This window comes from Aulonocara sp. 'chitande type north' Nkhata Bay, linkage group LG2, assembly GCF_057382095.1.
Source record: "Aulonocara sp. 'chitande type north' Nkhata Bay isolate Kocher_YH1m ecotype deep benthic linkage group LG2, A_spYH_male_GT1.1, whole genome shotgun sequence".
NCBI classification, from domain to species: Eukaryota; Metazoa; Chordata; class Actinopteri; order Cichliformes; family Cichlidae; genus Aulonocara; species Aulonocara sp. 'chitande type north' Nkhata Bay.
The window spans coordinates 5,608,725-5,630,727 of NC_141345.1; the positions used below are offsets into that span (position 1 = coordinate 5,608,725).

Sequence of the window (22,003 nt, forward strand, 5' to 3'; positions counted from 1 at the left end):
CTCGCAGATTTGGTGTCAGAAAGGTTGCTATTTTATAAATCATGTGAACAGAATGGGATGAAGTGCTGTCTGCTGACAGTAATTCTTTCAGCCGTGTTACACAGACGGTTGCAATTTCAGAGAGCAGAGGGTCTTTTGTGGCTGATGTACAGTGCTCAATTAATCGCACAGACCACGGAAGAACAAGTGAGGCACTGGGAGCTGTGTTATCAGTTTCCAAGTCGTCAGTTGCCTCTTTGAAGGGTTTTAGGAATGATACTAGTAACTTAAGAGTACTGATGCTAATGCGTCCGATCTTGTCATAATTATTGCTCTCAGTCAGCACAGATGCAATGTCTTCGTACTGTTCCAAGACAGAATTTAACATGTCAAAGTTAGAGTTCCATCGTGTCTCTATGGATTGTTTCAGTGACTTTTTAAGCTTGCCCTGCTGTCCTGAGTGTTTGAAATATGTAACCAACTTTTTAACATCAGTCAGAAGGCTAGCGATCTCTGGAGACTTTTCGATTATGGCAGTACCAAACGCACTGGAGAGAGTCACGTTTAGTATGTGCGCTGTGCAGTTTAGCCTCGTGTATTCTCGTAAGGCACTGATCATGTTGGCTCCACGATCTGTGACAAAAATAATCTTTTTGCCCATGTCTGTCGCATCAATGCCAAACACTCTGAGATTCTGCAGCAGGTGCCTTCGAATGTTTTCACCTGTCTTTGAGGTGCTTGGGTCAAAAGGGGCAGCAAAAAGCACTCTTGAAGGTAGCTCAGATTGCTCATTAACGTAATGGATGGTTGCAGACAAAAAGGAAGTTTTTCGATATGTTTCTGTCCATATGTCTGCTGTAACAGCGCATCCAAACTTCGATATTGTTGCAGTGATTTCCTCCACAACATGTTTACGTAGACTCTGAGCCCTCATTTCAACATTTCTTGACACCGTTGTGGGGTGTGGTAGTATCTCACAGACATCGAATTTTCCTATTCTTGCTGCTGTGTCGACCAAATGTTGGGCCAGCTGTGTGAAGCCTTTTCCAGAGATGGTATCATACGGTCGAATGTCTTGGCAAACAAACTGAACACATTTGTCTCTGGTTTCTTTTTTAAACTTCTCTGGCACCAGCAAAGATTTAGTAAATGCCAGTTTTGTTTGCCCCTTTGTGATGGGACATGAGTGCCGCCTTAAACCTGAGGTTCCAGTCTTGTGACTGCAAAAGGGTAAAACTTTGAAGCATTTATCGCATTGTACAAAGGGTAATTTTTTTCCATTTGCGTCTATGACGCATGAAAAAGACTCCCATACATCAGACTTGCCTGATGTGGGTTTCCTTAAAGTAAACTGACCGTTGTCTAATCCCAGCTGAACGTCCTTCAAGGAAATTGCATCTTCAGTTTGCTCTGCCATGTTGGTAAAGCGCGCTCTGATGCAGGTGATGCGCGCACAGAGTCACAGACTGTGCAAGTAAAATGCACGTGCAAAAAGCACTGATCCATGCGCTCAGTGCGTGTAACAGGCGTGAGCACTGGCTGTACCAGTGCTCAATTAGAATGAGGAAATCACAGATATGCTGTTCCGAAAAAATGTCGGGCACGCTATATTTTCAGACCGCCCGCTCCCGTTCAAATTACACCAGAGTTACCGACCGCTACCGCATTTTATTTGGAAATTTATTCCCGCGCCGCAAGAAATCTGGTCGGGTCCCGCGGCTCCCGCGGGACAGCCGCGGGAATGCAGACCTCTACCTCAGAACACAAAAAGGGAACAAACCATTGTATACAGATTTAAAAGTGCGCAAAGCAACGAACAGTCACCCTCTGAAACAGCTGAGGTTATCACAACCATTGTTTCTGTAAATACACAGGAACAGTCACCCACCTCAAAAAGATTAGTATATTCAAGGGACCAGTGTATCTACTCTGGTCAAAAGAATCCATGCTTCGTACTGATGTCCACAATTCTTTTTTATTCCTCTCACAATCATGGAGCACCGTGAAAACTAGAAACCAGTAAAATAATATCAATAGCACATATGACATCCATCTCAGCCACTTATTTCTTTTCACAAGGTGCACAAGTGCTTAACAAATAACAGCATAATGTTTTTACCGTGTACGCCTTGTAAAACCAGTAGTAGAAAAGTTGTAGGTTCGTGCTCTTGTGGGGGAGACGTATGTTATCCACCACCTCGATAGCTAGCCGAGAGTTCGAGGGTCACTAGAGCCGCCGAGAACGCATGAACTACTTACGGTAGGACGTTTTGCCAAAGTAAGACGTTTTGTCAGAACACCGAGTCCTCAGGAGGATGCAGCCCATGAATTTGGACACGATCTCAGATGCACTTCTGGTGTTGTCATGGCAACCCACACAAACATTTCAGCGTCAGCTACAATGAGGCGGAGCCCTTACTGAAACACTGAGCTCAGGTAGAGTGAAAGACAACATTTTTCCGCATCCAAAACAGCAGCGCTGTTCCTGTGACCTCTAGTAAAGCCTCTACTTGGGAAAAGGGAGTCTTTCATCAAAGCATCCTGCAGAAGTTGAATAAAAATATGCAAATGTTTAAATGATGCAACTTAATGAAGGCTGACAGCAGTTGTACTATTTTACATTGCAGCGAACAGGGGTGACCATTATTTTCAACGTTTTTACAGCATTTTTCACATTGAAAGTGAAATAATATAAATAATGTCTCAATTAAATTGCGTTAATATTTAAAAATACAAAAACTACAGCTTTGTTCACAAGCCAATAAAAATGTACTTGGGCCAGTGGTAAATGAAAATAACACTTATTCAGCACCTGGTTGTTGCGGCTGCATCAGGACACCAGATGTTCAGCCTCCATCCTGTAGGCAGACTTATCCCCGTCTGAGAGGAGTCCAATAATGGTGGTGTCATCTGCAAGCTTAATTAATTTGACAGACTGGTGGTTGGAGGTGCGGCAGTTGGTGTACAGGGAGAAGGGCATAGAAGAAAGAACACAGCCCTGAGGGGAGCTCGTGCTGATGGTCCGGGAGTCCAAGACATTCTTCCCCAGCCTCACTGGTTGCTTCCTGTCCGTCAGGAAGTCAGTGATCCACCGACAGATGGGATCAGGCACATTCATCTGGGAAAGCAATCCTTGAAGAAGGTCTGAAAGGATGGTGTTGAAGGTAGAGCTGAAGTCCACAAACAGGATCCTAGCATAGATTCTGCAGGACAAAGTGTAGGGCCATGCTGATGGCATCGTCTACAGACCTGTTGGCTCTGTATGCAAACTGCAGGGGGTCCAGGAGGGGGGCCGTGAGGGTCTTAAGATAGGAGAGAACCAGGCACTCAAAAGACTTCCTGACCAGATGTCAGAGCCACAGGTCTGTAGTCTTTTCGTCCAGTGATCTTTGGCTTCTTGAAAGCTATATATGATATAAAAATTATATAAAAACTGTTAATCAGCAAAAGAAATGATATCATAGTTCTTATAAAGAAAGCCTCTATCAATCAAACACCAGCAGTGTAGCAATGTTGTTCACTTACACTGTATATAAAACACTGATTTTGGCTACATCCAGTTTTTACTGTATTATAAACATTTTTTACCATGAAGAGTAAAGTGTTTGGCATTTTTGTCATTGTTATTGAGCTCAGAGATCAGGCCCAGCCCAGTATCTACCTGGTTATGAGCAAGGAGCTGGAGGTGATAACTCAACAATAACCAGGCCATGCATGCATGGATGGATGCATGGATGGATCAGTTTGTAGGCTGTGTGTGGTCAGCAGCAGGCTGCTGGGTGTGGACCAAGAGGGAAAGCCCAGCATGTGAAACCCATCAGCAGAAGGCCAGAACAAAGGTGCACAGACAAACGCAGCCCAGACACTCAGGCAGGACGAGTAAAATAAATGGCAGCAAACACAGTATGATGTGGTAAAATGTGCTTTCTTTCACAAACAGATAGCACAAACAAGAATCACAAGAATCTCCTTTGTGGTTCTTGTTTTTCTTTTGAGTACATTAATAAAAAGTTGAAATAAAGTGGCAATAAAATTCATGCACTGAAGACCACACGAAACCCTAATTCACCCTACTACCTGTTGCCTTCACATTCCATTTGCATCCCTTGTCCACAGAATCAAAAATGACCCTTCTTCACTAAAGATCGAACATAAAGCAATTGCATTTTAAATGGAAGCCCATTTTGCATTAAGAAACACTATCAGCAATCAGAAATTGTGTATATCAGAGTTCTCTGTTTTTACTGTCCTGAAAACTGCATTAATTCAGTGGATGCGGTTAGGTTCAAAACAACGTAATATAAGAGGGCAACCAATTCAATCTAAGAGGGATCCAATTTTTATCCATTCATGTACCAGCTACTGGCTTTTTGCTGTTATGTTCTCATATCGCGTGAGAGTTTATTTGCCAGGTGTCAGAAGTCTAATAATGAATAAAGTTCAGGATATGCTTAAAAACTCACCTCAGTATAGCCGTCATCAGAAGGAAGTGCGCTTCACTGACTCATCAACTTGTCTCAGGCTTTCCACAAAGTTTCACAGTTGACCTTAAAGTAAGATGCTGCAAGCTTACCTTGCAGTGTATTACTTTTTAAGGTCTAAAGACCTTAAAGTGCGCTATAGATTGAAGTGGTTTGAACTGACAACAGGGCTAATTCAGCACTTCAAGTTAACATCAATAAAAGTTTTTAAATTTATTCTGATTTCCGTTTGTTTTCATTGCCTGTGCTATCTGTTATTTAGTTCAAATTGTGGGTAGATAATGCTGTGCTGTCATGTGACCTGTTCTCTCATGTGTGCCTTTCTCTTGTTTTGTATGTATTTCTCGTTTGTTATTTATTCCTATTTTATTCCTGCAATTGGTATGGAATTCATTTTTAAAAAAAATTGATCAGTGTTTTGAAATTAGATGTGATGAAGATGTGACCTTAATTTACAAAATCAACATCATGTTGGATTCAATGAGACATGAAACTAGTGCATGAAACAGGTCTCAGTAAATGTTCTCATAGACTGCAATACACTGCCCCCTGCTGGTCATTATAAAGTCTGCAGATGTCATTTGACATGAATGTCATATTTGTGAAACAAAATAAAGGACTCTGTAAAATAAATGAAAATCAAATATTTATATACAGAATATTTATGTACAAATGCTGAAAAAGACATTTGAACAAGATGCACACCCAGTAAAATTAAAAAAAAGAAGAAAAGTCAGTTTTATCATGTGACTATCATGCTGTCATTTCTGCACAATGCACTTTACACCAGATCAAAATAAAACACTGTGAGGTCGTTCTAACCGGAAGCCCAGAGAGCTTCGACAATGCAGCACAATGCCCTGAAGCATCAGCATCAAAATATACTTCAAGTACCAAAAAGTACTCATTGTGCAGAATGCCCTATTTTTGAATAGCTGGACATTTTAATTACTTTATCACCAGCTGTGACTACAGGTGATAATCAACCATGTTTCATAGGGATGTGACTACATTTAGAAATGTCACGCATTTTTAGGTATAAAGCAAAAGATGCAATGAAATAAATAAGCTATCAGATATTAATCCAAATGAATTCACTGAAATACATCTGCACATTTCTGCAGCCTGACTTATTACACACGTGAACACAGTACACATTTGTTTACTGCAAGCTTGTTTCAGAGATGTGATGCAGTTAAATCTGTATGCGTCTGTTTCCTTGTAGTGTTAGTAGAGATGGTGAACCTGACACAATCCTGTGTTTGGTGTGAAGGAAACCAGTTAACAGCCGGTTTAGTAAAATTCTCTTGAACTCATGGAAAACTCATCGTCGTCTCGAAGTGAGCAGCTGAAGCGTCCCGTGTGATCAGAGGTCCTCGTCATCCTCGCTCACCATGACGTCGAGCTCTTTGTCTTTCCGTACGACGCTCTCGGTGATGAACTCCTTGTGCTGCTCCTCCAGCTCACGCAGCTCCGCCTGCAGGCGCTCCAGGTGGAGCACTCGCCGGTTCCTCAGCAGCCGGCTGGGGAATGGGTTCATGTCGTTGAAGGCGATGCTGGTCAGCTTCCTGCATGGACACACGCAGGTGGAAAGGACTCGATCACCAACACAGAGGAACTGGAAACTGATCAGCTTGAGTGTTTCTGTTTTATGCTGCTTGATACTTCAGGTACTGCAGTTTGAGCAGGAAATACTGGACTGACTGGACCACATGTATCCGAGAGCTGCAGATACTTAAAAATCTTTAAATCGTTGTTACTGTGATCAGGGAAATTTAAACTTCTCACAAAATTTCAGTAAAAAGGGTTTGAAGCTCAAAGATTCAACAGCTACATCCGCTACACTTCTGAGAGTGTAACAGCTCGTAGATTAAGGCGGGTGGAGGCGAGTGCGTACCTGGCATTGGAGACGGTCTTTGTGAAGAAGCGTAGGTACTGGTAGATCTCCACGCTGTCGTGAATCTTCAGGATGTCGTCCTCTTTGTATTTGAACAGAGCCAGAGTGTATCTGAAGATCACCTGCAGCACAGACACGCATTTCATAACAGGACACTCACGCCACACAATTAATTGGAAACTTTGAGGAGGTGAGTCATAAAATTACTCTTTCAGTTGTGGTGCAGTTGGGCCCTTTACTCATTACAGCTCTGATCGATTTCCAATAAGCCACTTGGTTCCTCAGTTGCCAGATAATATTAACTTACTTGGTAGTTGAGCTTTAAGTTTAAATTAAACTTTTGGGTTGGATCTACGTGGCTGAAGCTGTTGTCAGCATTTATCCCTGTGTGGTATATATTTCTGTGTCTGAACTGTGATTTTATTTCCTGAGACAAACGATGTAAAAGCTGTGCTGCATTTGTCACATTGCAGAAACAAGCCCAAAGCCATTGTCCCGCTCATCGTCTGGATTTACGCTGCTTGTGGTAGACTGTGAGGTCGTTACTAGAATGATCTGCTTTCCCACTCCTATTTCATGTCACATGACAGTTCCCCATGCTTAGTAAACAATGTCTTATTACTCCTAAAATGTAAATAAAGACATCTAAAGGTGAAAACAAAATCATTTTTGTTTCCATGGACACTACTGTGGTGCATTCAAGTGTTGTCTGCATTTCTGTCATGGTGTGTTCGGGTGTATGGTACCTTGGTACCCTCATACAGGAAGGCGTCCCACAGAGGCATCAGGATGTCGCTGGGCAGACTCTCCACAAAAACCACCAGGAACCAGTTGAAGGTGACCAGAGAGACGTCAATGTTGTGATCCTCAAAGTGAGATGCCAGGCGAGGAAGCTTCTCCGCCATGAAGTCCTTCAGCACGCGCTGGTCCGCCTGAGCACAAAGACTCACAGAGATCAGCCTCACTGATCACTAAAACAGATCACAGCAGGCAAGCAGGTGAGTGTGTCTGCTGACCTGAGAGGCCACCAGATTCTTGGTGTAGTAGTCCTGAGGCATGATGGCTTCCACCACTGCCACCAGACACCAGAAGGCGTCTTCGTCACTTTGGAGGACCAGCAGAGCGAGGGCCGCTAACCTGTGGACATTCATGGAAGGTGAGGTTCTGCCTGGAAGGCGGGTCCACATAAGAACTCAGATATAAAATTTATACTTTTGTTCTGACCTGTTGAGTACCTGGCAGTAGCCAATGGCAGGGTTATGCCCGGAGAAGGCCAGAAGGATGCGGCGGAGCTGCTGGAGGGCAGGGCTGGAGGGCGGGGCTGGACGGCGAGGAGAAGTGCTGATTGGTCGTCAGGGTTCGGTGAAGGTCCAGCTGGACCTGCCTGGAGGCAGGATTAGGAGCTGTCCGACTCTTCTCACACAGCTGGAAACAGAACAGGATTACTGAGTGCTCGCCAGCATTCCCGACAGGAAGAAGGAGGAGCCACCTGTGCTCAGGTGCGGATAAAGCACTCTCTCTCTCTACAGCTGTACCTGCTGATAGCGTTGCGTGTGGCACTCTTGGCTTGTCAAAGTTCTGGCTCGGACCAAACAGCGCCACACTCTCTGCCGATACTCCCGAGGGACGCCTTCACGCACCAGAATTTTGAGCTCAGGTGAGATGATGAAGTCATCGTCGGACCTGCCTGCAAGGTACTGAACCCAGCGGCTCAGCAGGGGGTGCTCCAGACCCTCCTACAGAGACAATGATGTATGATATAAAAAGAGGATAACCATTATCTGTTAAGCATTATGTTACAATTTTACATTATGTTAAATTGTAACATTGTAAACATAATGTTACAATTTTACATTATGTTACAGTTTAACATCATATAAAATTGTAACATTATGTTTACAATGTTACAATTTACAAATTGTAACATGATGTTACAATTTTACATGATGTTAAATTGTAGCTGTTAAGGGTGGTGAGTTAGCGAACCTAGACGCGGACTTCTCGTTTAAGTTGAACAGTGTCTTTATTTACAGTGAAGCCAAAATCAATCCACAGTTATCCACAGTGCAAGTCCCTTCAGTGCTCCTCTCCCCGTCTCCCCTCGTGTGTCCACAAAACTCCCTAGAATCAGTGAAGTGTCCCCTTCCGTCTCTCCGTCTCGATCGCGTCCAGGCTTATTAGGCAGCTCAGAGTGGCAGCACTTAGGGTCGGAGGTAACAATCGCAGCGGAGAAAAAGCGGAGCGAGAGAGGAGAACAAAAAAACACACACACACAGGTCGACCGGTCGGGGCACCGTCCGACTCTGACAGTAACATAATGTAAAATTGTATTATGTTTACAATGTTACAATCCCTACCCTCACCTATGGCCACGAGCTGTGGGTAGTGACCGAAAGAACGAGATCGCGTATACAAGCGGCAGAAATGAGCTTCCTCCGAAGGGTGGCTGGCCTCTCCCTTAGAGATAGGGTGAGAAGTTCGGCCGTCCGGGAGGGGCTCAGAGTAGAGCAGCTGCTGCTCCACATCGAAAGGAGCCAGCTGAGGTGGTTCAGGCATCTGACAAGGATGCCCCCTGGGCGCCTCCTGGGTGAGGTGTTCCAGGCATGTCCCACCGGGAGCAGGCCCCGGGGCAGACCCAGGACACGCTGGAGAGATTATATCTCTCGGCTGGCCTGGGAACGCCTTGGGACGCTTGAGCGGTCAGCAAAAGTCGACTTCCCCCATCACCCACTCATTCACAAAATTTCCCTCGGGCCGTGAACAGGTGATATAGCAATCACTATTACTGACACCACGTGACCCAAAGCTACGCCTATCCACAACATTCCGGCCCCTAATTATTACATTTTTACAGTAATAATTACACATCCAACACCATAACTCACAACACACACTTCATCATATCACAGACACCCAGTGAGACAACATAACATACTCAAAAGTCCACCAAAGTTATTTTCTCATGTCTTCTCTTCTTTTCTTCTGTCTGCACATGGTCAGTCAGTCATAGGCCAGAGGTTACCAGCACTTAGCCTAAATATAGTCAGTCTGATGTACATCTCATAACATTAAAGTCAATTCAAAGTTAGTTATGTCACACTGTGTCAAAAATGTCATAGTCATGGGTCAGAGGCCTCCTGAAGAAGGCATATCTTTGTGATGGGTCTGCACACATGGCTGGTTGGGGTCTTAATCCAGACCTGACGCACAAGCCCCCTTTCATCTGGTGCAGCTCCGGTGACTCTCCCAATGAGCCAAGAACCACGAGGTGCAGAATCATCCACTATAAGGACCACATCTCCAGGAACAAAGTTACGTTTAATCCTTCCCCATTTCTGGCGCTCTAATTCTGTGACTGGGACTCTCTTTGCATATCCTCTAGATATAAGATCTGTCATGAAGGCAGTGTAGTCTTTATGAAAGTCTTTATCTCTGATGAACCTTTTCTTCAAACCTAAGGCTCGTTGCTCAATTGCACAGTTGTCAGGCATTCTTATGTCTCGGTCTTTTAGTGGCAGGGCAATGCTGTAGTGCCAATCCCCCAAAGTCACCATCTTGCTGGCCAATTCCAGGAACTTCAAGTCTTCCTTTGACAGCCCCATCTGTTCATCATTGCTGCTCTCAGGAAAATCCATCTTGAACTGCTGTTTCCATAGCTTGTCCAGTGTGACAGCAGAAACTCTGTTGGCGGTAACTGTTGCCAAACATCCTGGCCTTCCACAGCATTCTCGATTAAGTGGCCCATTCACAGTCCAGCCGAGCACAGTCCTAATGGCAAAGGGTCCATCACCTACACTCCGGATGACCTCCAAAGGTTCTAGAGCTCTGGGCATATTCATGCCAATCAAAAGCTCAACATTGGCCTTAATTTCTGGCAAATGAACATGCTTCAAATGTGGCCAGTCAACCAGGTCCTGTTGATTTGAGATGTTACCAATATCTACAGGCATTTTATGCTGAGTGAAGAGGTTAGGCATATCACAGTACATGTCACTGTCCAATCCAGCAACTTCAAGTTCAGGTACAATGAAACTGTCCACCACTTTCTCCTGTCCCATGGTGCGCAGGAGAATCTTTGTCCTCCTCCCAGCAATATTCAGCTTGTCCATAAGACCCGCTGTACAAAAGGATGCTGAACTCCCTTGGTCCAGAAAGGCATACGTTTCCACTATTCTTTGACCTCTCTTTGATTTTACTTTAACTGGCACAATGGCAAGCTTACAGTCCTGTTCACCGGCCCCAGTAAGACCACTAGTCTGGATCGTAACAGGAATGTTATCTGCCTCATTATTAGGTTTGATTTCATGTACAGTGTAGTGTAAGCATTAAAAGATCATAAAAGGAAACACTAACATTTATGTGAAACTAATTGTAATAAAAAAAATGAACAGGTGCTTTATAGATTTAAAAGAAAGAATCTGAAAACAACACTTTTTTGGTCTGAGTGATCAAAGTAGAAAACAGAACTGATGTTCAAGAACAAACCATAGCTGCACTAATATTACACATCTCCATTGTTGTGGTGAACAGACATGTTGCTTTTAAAACCACATGCAGTGTGTGACCGTGACTGTTCACTGAGACCATGAACGCCACTTCGCTGAAGCCTTCGCCTTCTTCTTCTTCTTCTAAATTGGAAGCAGAAGGAGCACGAGCTGCTTTGATCTACTGAAAGGAAAAAGCAGAATATCTGAGTTGAAACCAGTCAGCTGAAACCAGTAAGACAGGAACAAATTCAATGCAGTGTCTCAGGTGGCTTAGCCTGTTACAACTGTTGATACAAGCTAAATACAGTTAACACACAGTGTCAGGGAGCTCCAGTGTGGGAACTAGTGGCTTTAGGTTTGTAGTCATTTAACTTTCATCCCTTCATTCATTTAATTCAGGAGGAAGAAATGTCAGGTGGGTGCAGGCTGGTTACATGCATTTGGTCCCATGCTGTCTTTAACTTGGTTCACTTTATGGCTGGGCTGTATGTGGGCTTATATCATGTTACTTGGGCAGGAGTTCCTGTCCCCTGTTAGACTTAGAAAGTTTCTCCATAAGTAGAGCTTCTAACTCTTCTAGCACATCTGTGGCTGACAGTTTTTTGGTGGCTCTTTTTACCCCACACTGGTTGTGAGTGTGTAAATAGCCCCACTAGTTATTTTGGGTTGCAGTTAACTTGGGAGGAAGAGGTAGGTCTGCCATGACTAGATGAATAACAATTATCTGGGATACATAAATTTCATAATGCATGCATGTATCTCTATAAACCTGCCTGAGGGCTGCCATTTTTTACATTCAGTTATTTCTTTGTTGAATCTAAATAATGAATGTGTTACAGTTAAACTGACACTGATCAGTGTAAATGGCTCATTGGGACACAGAAACCTTTAAATTAAACCCTATCACCTGATATCGAGTGTCAAACAATATCAAAGCTGTAAAAGCTGTTTACAGTCAGAATTTATAAAACTATGATTGTAAATAAATTCAAACAAGTGAGCTTTTCTCTTTGTGCTGAATATCAACACTGTGATTTCTTAGACTGTAAGCTTTACTTTAGCACAACCAGTTGTAGAAGCTGCCACTCCAAATGTCTTTTGATAACAAGAAAAAAATACCTTTTCAGTCCACGGCCTGAAGTTCTTCTCTGACATCAAAGTCAAAGTCAAAAAAGTCAAAGTCAAAGTCAAAGTCAACTTTATTTGTCGATTCTGCCACATGTACAGGACATACGGAGAATAGAAATTGCGTTACTCTTCAATCCCTAGATAAATAGCAAATGAACATTTAAATATATTTAAATATAAAAGTGATTAAAAAATGCAAGTAAAATAATTAAAAAGTAAAAATTTAAATAAATACAATTTTACATATAACAAGAAAGCTATATAATATACAATATAATGGGTAAGTGACATTGAGTGTAAACCAGGCAGAGTAGTGCAAATAGGCAAATAGTGCAAATGGAGATTTAGTAATGTACAGTAAGAGAAAGTGTAACAACAAAGTCTTATGAGGTAATGGCAGTCCAATGCTCCACAAAGTGACTGGTAACTGGTGCAGGCCAGTGAGTGAGTCAGAGAGTGTGTGTGTTTGTGTGTGTGTGACAGAGTTCAGTGAGACCGTGGAGGAGAGAGGGGAGAGGGGGCAGAATCGGGAGGGAGTTAAGCTTCCTGACAGCCTGATGGATGAAGCTGTCCTTCAGCCTGCTGGTCCTGGCCTGGAGACTCCGCAGTCTCCTCCCCGACGGCAGCAGCTTGAAGAAGCTTTGCATTGGGTGTGTGGGATCAGCCGCTATGCAAAGGGCTTTTTTAGTGAGACGGGTGCTGTAAATGTCCTGGAGGGAGGGGAGAGAGACACCAATGATCCTCTCTGCAGCTCTCACTATGCGTTGGAGGGTTCTATGACAGGACGCATTGCAGGCTCCAAACCACACAGTGATGCAGCTCGACAGGATGCTCTCGATGGTGCCCCTGTAGAAAGTGTACATGATGGGGGCTGGAGCTCCTGCTCTTCTTAGTTTGCGGAGAAAGAAGAGACGCTGCTGTGATTTCTTGGCCAGTGCTGTGGTGTTGTACGTCCAGGAGAGATCCTCTGTGATGTGCACACCCAAGAACTTGGTGTTGCTCACTCTCTCCACAGACGCTCCGTCAATGGTCAGAGGAGCATGTTGGGTGTGCATTCTCCTGAAGTCCACAACAATCTCCTTCGTCTTCTCCACATTCAGAGAGAGATTGTTGTCAGCACACCACGTGGCCAGGCGTCTCACCTCACTTCTGTAGTCGGTCTCATCCCTGTTGCTAATGAGACCCACCACCGTTGTGTCGTCCGCAAACTTGATGAAGAGGTTGGAGCTGTATGATGGAGTGCAGTCATGGGTCAGCAGAGTGAAGAGGAGGGGGCTCAGCACACATCCCTGCGGGGCCCCCGTGTTTAAAATGATGGTGCTGGATGTATTACTGCCAACCCGTACTGCTTGAGGTCTTCCGGTGAGGAAATCCAACAGCCAGTTGCACAGTGAGGTGTTGAGCCCCAGCTGGACCAGTTTCTGAATGAGCTGTTGGGGGATTATGGTGTTGAATGCTGAACTGAAATCTATGAACAGCATTCGAACATATGAGTCTTTTTTGTCCAGGTGTGTGAGTGCTGAGTGGAGTGCAGTGGAGATGGCATCATCGGTTGAGCGGTTGGGCCGATAGGCAAACTGGAAGGGATCCAGGGAGGGGGGCAGGACAGTCTTGATGTGTTGCATGACTAGTCGTTCGAAGCACTTCATCAGGATGGGAGTAAGTGCAACAGGACGGTAGTCATTAAAGCAGGAGGGAGATGACTTTTTTGGAACCGGAATGATTGTGGTGGCTTTAAAACATGTGGGGACGACAGCCTGGATGAGTGATATGTTGAAGATGTCTGTGAAGACATCAGTGAGTTCCACTGCACAGTCTCTCAGTACACGACCAGGAATGTTGTCAGGACCCGGAGCTTTACGTGCATTGATCCTGCTGAGGGATCTCCTCACGCTGTCCGGTGACAGAGTCATCACCTGGTCACCAGGAGGGGGTGGGGTCTTCTGTGCAGTGGTGCTGTTTTGGACTTCAAAGCGAGCAAAGAAAGTGTTCAGCTCGTTCAGCAGGGGGATAGTGCTATCACAGGTCTGTGGTGGGGGCTTGTAATCTGTGATGATCTTCTGCCATCGGCTTTGTCTGCTGGTTTGAAGACAATAAACCACAAAAAGATGATTTAGTCACTTTGTCTGCGTCATGCAGCTCGAATGTGTCGTGTAACGATGTTGAATAGCTGTCGTTATCCCTCTGCTGTGTCAGTAGGATTGTACTGTACAGCATCTCATTGATATGTGAGGAATGCTAATGTAACACGATAACAGACTTGCATCATTAAAACATAAAGGGCAGGAGATATTTAGATATTTTTATATTTATATTACATTTTATAGCTGACGGATATTACTAAATAGATAGAATTTACTAAATAGCTGGATGAACATGAAAAATATGACTATAATAACAAATGACCATGAGAGCCAGTAGAATTAATTCAACTGGACACTCAAAAGACGTCCTTAAATGCTCTTTAAGTGGCGGAACAGATGAACAAACAGTTAATCGCTTACTTGAGATGAAATCTGCTCAGCTACTTTGAAAACAGCTTCTAACTGGTTCATCCTTTAACAGGATGACTGCTCAGGGGTAAGGCCATCATGCAGTCCAGCAACCTTTATGGTTCTGCTTTGATTCACCAGGAACTATTAGGGAAACCTTCCAGCGCCTCCTGTGAAAGACACAGGCATAAACACACAAACATTTATTAACATGTTCCACAGTGTTCCAGTTTGATTTTCTCATCCTGTGGACAACAACGTACATGGATGCAGGTTTATTGTTAACTTTTGTAAGGTTTATTTAGTGAACATATCCAGCTGCAGCTCCACTGTGATCCTGAACTGGATAAGCACTTAAGAAAATGTGTCAATAAATGGACATACATCAACTTACTATATTTATCCAAACAGACGGGACCAATAATGCTTCACTGAGTTAGAGACTTTAATGTCTCTTCTATGTAAGAATGTCTCGTGCTGATATACCTGCAAACTTGACAACAAAGGTTTTTCAGACTGCATGTAGCTCTATGTCAGCTCACACATTTACATTTATGTCACACTTATTTCTGCTTTCCCATTTTATAATTATTACTTACATTTTGATTAGATACCTTGAGTTTGTAAATGATCAGATTACATAATTGGAATAAAATGTATCCAATTCAAGGTTGCGGGAGGATGAAGCCTATCCCAGCTGATACAGGACAAAGACAGGCTGTCAGTTTATCGCAGGGCTAACACAATATGTGTAACAGAAAATCCACTTAAATGTTTGATATTTCTTATAATAATCATAATTATGACTATTATTTAAAGGTTTCTTTATAAATACATTTTGATTTTTTATAACCTCTAAAATATAAACCTGAGCTGTTTCAGATTCTGACCTCTGACCTCACTGCAGCTCCCTCTTGGAAGTATGTCTGCTTCTTGTCCCCAGTGTTGACCACCTGCCCTTGATATCACGTACTGTACCTGAGGAACAAAAAAGGACAAACACTTGCCTTCATTTAAGAAGTACATTCATACAGAGGTAATCTATGGAAACACACTAGTTCAACCTTTGGGAGAAATCAGTTCCTGTGAAACATTTCTGTAAATTAACATCATATGGAGAATGAATGAAATGAGTTCTTCCGGTGACTCAGCAGTCAAACACTGACAAATGAAATCTAGTTAAACTATTAAGCATATTTGCTCTTCTGAAATCTGTGTTAAACAACAACAAACATAAATTAGTAACAAAAATACAGCTGAGTAGATATTACAAACCACCAGCAGCCATAATGCTCAATTTTAATCTTCAAATGTTTCTGAGCCGTCTTCAACCTGCTTTTAACACATTAAAGTCCCACAGTCAATGCAGCCTGACTCAATCCTAGATGTTCAGCACACAGAGGTACCGTTTGAAGTTTAGTGTTAACCTGAGTCACTGATCATTTGCAGTATTACAGAGTCTGGCAGTCTTTGCATGATGTCCACGTCACTATAAGTTTCTAGCTGACTCTCAGGTGTGCCAGCAGGAAAGAGTAATAATAACCTGCATCCTGAGGTTTGTCATGCAGGATTAAATTTACAGTGGCTTTGTTCACACAGCTAGGATTGTATTTTACACTGACCCTGGGTCAGTATAAGTATCATACAGTTTAAACGAAGCACTGAAACTTGCACATATTTATTACAGATGCACTGAAGCTAATCGAGATATTTGCTGTCAACCTGTGGCTGCGATTAATCACTTTACTGAAAACTTTATTAACTAGTAACTTCATCAGTCATGACAGAAGCTAATATTTCTGTGCTAACATCGTTTAACCAGTAACAGCTTTCCTCCAATATAAGCTAACGTTTACACCGTAACTTTAAGCTAGCACCATAAAGACGGTAAAACACGTAATAATATCTACAAATGCATCTTAAAGCTCTTATATTAGCACTCGGTGTATTACTAACATAACCACATTAACATTACTGACACTCGCTGACTTTTAATAGTCATTCTATAAATGCTGTCCGTTTAAATGGTCCTGTACCTGTACACACTGCATATCCACCGGATTCCAGCCAGAGTGGATTCTGGAGTCTTCCACGCTCCTGTTAGTGATCCTCCATCTGGATGGATGAGAACAACCTTCTGAACAATCTAGCAGGTCTCCTTGGGGGGCACGTCTCCCCGCCCCCCGCGCAGGGCCGTGGCAGTGAGTTCGTGGGGGGTTCGAACTGGCGGAGTTCTGTAGCAGAGTCCCCGCCACATGTCATAAGCCAAACGACCGGCCGAGGGAATACTTAAAAAAAAGGACATTTATCTTTTCTTCTTCGGCCACCTTTTTTTCCCATTGTTTTTGCAAACTACACATTAAGCTTCTTCTGCAATAACACACTAATTACACATGCAAACCTACCTACTTCTTTCTTCATCACAAACAATTACACTTTCTGTAAAGTGCTTTCAATAAAACACAAAACAAAAGTAGCTTTTCTTTTCTTTTCTTTTTTTTTATTCAACATCTCTTGATTGTGATTTTCGGGTAATAAAAGCTAATAAGAGAGATGTAGAGCGGGCGGAGGACTTGGCGAGAGCAGGAAAAAGCAAAAAGGAAACGCCAGTGCACGTCTCCCCGCCCACCAAGCAAGGGCCATGGCACTGAAACGGCTGGCCAGAGAAGGCTTGAAAAAAAAGGACATTTATCTTTTCTTCTTCAGCCAGCTTTTTCCCCCATTGTTTTTCCAAAGTACACATTAAGCTTCTTCTGCAATACCACACTAATTACACATGGAAACCTACCTACTTCTTTCTTCATTACAAACAATTACACTTTCTGTAAAGTGCTTTCAATAAAACAGAAAAGAAAAGTGTTTTGTTTTGTTTTTTTTATTCAAGATCTGTTCACATGTACTTAGCAAAGGTGAGTACACAGCATGAGGAAAGCCAAAAGCAAAGAGAGCATATGAAGGTAATATTGAAGTAGGCTTCGTTTTGAAGTGGTGAAAGGCAAAGGCATGAGTGTAAGGTAATAAGGGGTAATGAGAGAGATGAAGAGCGGGCGGAGGACTTGGCTCAAGCAGGAAAAAGCAAAAAGGAAATGCGAGTGCGTTTCCCCGCCCCCCGCGCAGGGCCGTGGCACTGAGTTCGTGGGGGGTTCGAACTGGCGGAGTTCTGTAGCAGAGTCCCCGCAACATGTCATAAGCCAAACGACCGGCCAAGGGAATACTTAAAAAAAAGGACATTTATCTTTTCTTCTTCGGCCACCTTTTTTTCCCATTGTTTTTGCAAACTACACATTAAGCTTCTTCTGCAATAACACACTAATTACACATGCAAACCTACCTACTTCTTTCTTCATTACAAACAATTACACTTTCTGTAAAGTGCTTTCAATAAAACAGAAAAGAAAAGTGTGTTTTGTTTTGTTTTTTTTATTCAAGATCTGTTCACATGTACTTAGCAAAGGTGAGTACACAGCGTGTTGGGTCTGGGCCTCTTTGCTTAGGCTGCTGCCCCCGCGACCCGGCCTCGGATAAAGCGGATGAAGATGCATGGATAGATGGACTGATGTTCCAATTGTAACATTATGTTTACAATGTTACAATTTCACATTATGTTAAATTGCAACATAATGTAAAATTGTAACGTTAAGTTTACAATGTTACGATTTTACATCATGTTACAATTTAATATAATGTAAAATCATAACATTAAGTTTACAATGTTACAATTGTAAATATAATTTACCCAATTAATTCTGTCATAACAGAAGTATGACTTCTCTGTGTTATTAATCCGTATTAATATCATAGGGAGATTAATATCCCTACAATATTAAGCATCAGACTTTATCAAATTTTCTAAAAACTTCTTTTGTTGGATAGTGTAGCGCAGCTGGATAGTGTAGTGGAAATACTACACATCTTTGGAGTCGCATGTTCGATTCCCACCCAGTATCCAGTAAGGGTCCTGGCTAGACCCCTCATGCTAACCAAAAATCCCTGGAATGGTGCGGCTATGTCTGCAGTCTCTCCGCTTAAATTTAGAGCTTGCTTGTTTGTTAAATGTATTATTTACTGTTTTTAGTTTACTCCATGACGGGGCTGGATATCGGGCGTCCTGCACCACCCATCCGGTCTGGAGCATAGCGAAACCATTTCTGCACTGTTTGAACGAAGGTGAACTCAGAAACTGCCCCCACCTGCTGAGTCAGGCCATCTAAGACAACAAAAACCCCCAAAAACAAACAAACAAAAAAACAGTAAAAAAGAGGGGTTCAATTAGAGTTCAAATATGAATAACCTCTCGCCAAAAGTCTTTAACAGCTAGAAAGCTGGCAAACTACTAAGCTGATCAACATGAAAGGCACAAGGTGGAAATCAGCAAACTGCTGCCTCACTTTGTTCACCTGTGCTCTATATTTCATGGTCCGGTTGGCTGCAGGACCAAACATTTGGCCTTACACCTTATTTCTTTATGTTTTGCTTCCAAGGTGCCAGACTTGTAGGTAACTTTTTACACTGACATGACCTCAGCAATAGTTTCCAATCTTTCAACTTCCTTGGGCTTTGGCTGCTTTTTTACTCATTTTCAGTCCAGTCCTTCTACCTGACCATTTTCAGAGAACTCTAAGGAGCTTGGGGGAAAAAAGCAACCGGACTTCTTTAACTTTTTTGAAGACGTTTCGCTTCTCATCCCAGAAGCTTTTTCAGTTCACTGAAGCCTCATAAGAAAGTGACACAATGACATTTAGATAATAAAACTCGCCAAAAATGCACCTTAAGAGCACTGTCTCTTTAAATACCCTCTTTTGCTTGGTCTGCTCCTTATTTTTTCTCATTTTTTCTTACTTTGGAGGACCAGCAGAGCGAGGGCCGCTAACCTGTGGACATTCATGGAAGGTGACGTTGTGTCTGGAAGGCGGGTCCACATAAGAACTCAGATATAATATTTATATTTTTGTTCTAACCTGTTGAGTCCCTGGCAGCAGCCAATGGCAAGGTTGTGCCAGCCAGCAGGATGCTGCGGAGCTGCTGAAGGGCGGGGCTGGAGTCTGAAAGTAAGAGCTCGTTTAGACTCTATTCTGTGAACAGGCTTGCTCCCACGAATATGTGAATTCATCTGTAAAAGAGTTTAACTCTAATGCACCTGTTCCTCCTGCTCCCTGCTGCAGGGCGGCCTGTTGGACTACGAATGCCAGTGCGGAGCTAAGAAGATCAAAGAGGAGCTGTTGTTCTTGAACCTGCCAAAGTGAGTAACCTCAAATCGGTCCCCAAAGGCCTCAAACCACCACAGTTCAGTCGGTGTCAGTTTTGTTCATGTCATGTCCTCCTTGCGTCTTCCTTTGAGCCTCTCCTCTTTGTCTCATCTCTTTCAGTGTGCTGATCCTCCAGCTGAAGTGGTTTACGTTCACTCCATCGTTCACCGTGGAGAAGAAGAACAGCCCCATTGTTCTGACACAGCAGCTGGTGATCAGCCAGGACACAGCCTTTACTGAAGAGGTAAGGGAAAAGGCACACCGTTCATTTCAAGTATGGATGGAGCCCATTTCTAAGCTAACGGGTGGTGCCGCTGCCCTCTCCCAGTAAACTGCTCGCTATTTGTTGGTCAGCGTGATCAGTCGTTTGGGCTCCTCAGCTTACAGCGGTGAGTGGGTGCTTTCAGACACATGTGCTGAATGCAGGTCAGCTTTGAAAGTTTATGAGACGTTAATAAGTGCGCCTTCTCCTCTCAGGACATTACGTCTGTGACGGCGTTCACCAGATGAGCGGAAGAGACGACGTCACAGACAGCCGGCTCACGTACGATGACGAGTTGGTCTGCCAGACCACGTGTGAGTCTGTGTGTGAGCAGCGGCAGAGAACAGCTTACCTGCTATTCTATAAAAGACAGGTGACGTCTCCCAGCAAACAGTCAGCATGTCTGTGCAAATATTCAGTGTAACTTGTAGAAAAACCCTCACACTCAGTTTATTTGTGTTTTTCTTTTTCTATTTCTTACTTTCTTTGCCGCACTAGAAAGGCAGCAGAGTCGGGACTCAGATCTGCAGCAACACCTTCATTGTTATTGTTATTATTGTTGTTAGTACTGTTGTTGTTATGATTGATATTGTTACTGTTATGATCAGTTTTATTATTATTATTATCATTATTAATTTTTTAATACATTTGTTTATCTTTATTATTATTAGTAGTAATGTTGTTGTTTATGTTGTTATTGTTATTATTATTACTGGTATTTTTGACATTATTATTATTATTTTGTTGTTATTGTCATTATTAGTAGAAGTAGTATTAGTTATATCATTTTTATATCAGCCTGGAGTGAACAACATGAAAGCATGGATCCATCCTCCCTCACATTCACAATTCAGGCTGCTGGTGTAATCGTGCGGGGGATATTTTCCTGGTACACTTTGGGACCTTTAAATGCTACAGTCTGAGTATTGTTATGACCACAGTGTACCCTCTTCTGATGGCTGAAAGTAAAAGGGGGTCCAGTACCGGTTCCGGTACCAGGCCTACTGACAATTTAACATAATGTAAAATGGTAACATCGTAAACATAATGTTACAATTTAGCATAATGTAAATGGTAACATTGTAAACAGAATGTTACCATTTAACATAATGTAAAATGGTAACATTGTAAACAGAATGTTACCATTTAACACAATGTAAAATGGTAACATTGTAAACAGAATGTTACCATTTAACACAATGTAAAATGGTAACATTGTAAACAGAATGTTACCATTTAACACAATGTAAAATGGTAACATTGTAAACAGAATGTTACCATTTAACACAATGTGAAATGGTAACATTGTAAACAGAATGTTACCATTTAACACAATGTAAAATGGTAACATTGTAAACAGAATGTTACCATTTAACACAATGTAAAATGGTAACATTGTAAACAGAATGTTACCATTTAACATAATGTGAAATGGTAACATTGTAAACAGAATGTTACCATTTAACATAATGTGAAATGGTAACATTGTAAACAGAATGTTGCCATTTAACATTATGTTAAATATAACTAACGGATTTACTTTACCAAATGGACCATCCCGGCCTTGCCGTATTGGTCTATTTGATTCACCTTTGTTTTTATTGTTTATTTTATTTTCACTTGCTACACATAGGACAGACATGACTGGGGGAAAGAAAGGGGAGAAAGAAAGAGGGAAAGAAAAACAGCAGGGAAGAGGAATGGTGATAAAGGGCAAAAAACAAAAACCAACAAAACAAACAGACAAAAAATATATATATCAGTCACTTCAACTCAAAGAAGTCCAGACGCTTTTCTTTCCAAGCTCCTTTGACTGACTGTTAGGACAACTTATTTATTGCAAGCATGCAGTACAAGAATAACTCGATGTTTCTGACTTTGCATTACGAATTGTTTACCCACTGACAAACATTTCAAATGAAATTAAATTAAAAAACAATTTGTGGTAACCTGATTTTAATTCAAAAAGAATCATTAACAACACTTCTTGTAATGGTGTCAAAATCAGCCCAACTTTTACTTTCAAATGCA

General features: G+C 42.4%; 1 pseudogene; it reads right to left on the bottom strand.

Moving 5' to 3' along the window:
* Nucleotides 1–5,826: 5,826 nt before the first annotated feature.
* On the bottom strand, nt 5,827–14,822 carry LOC147337342 (uncharacterized; annotated as a pseudogene).
* Nucleotides 14,823–22,003: the final 7,181 nt, after the last annotated feature.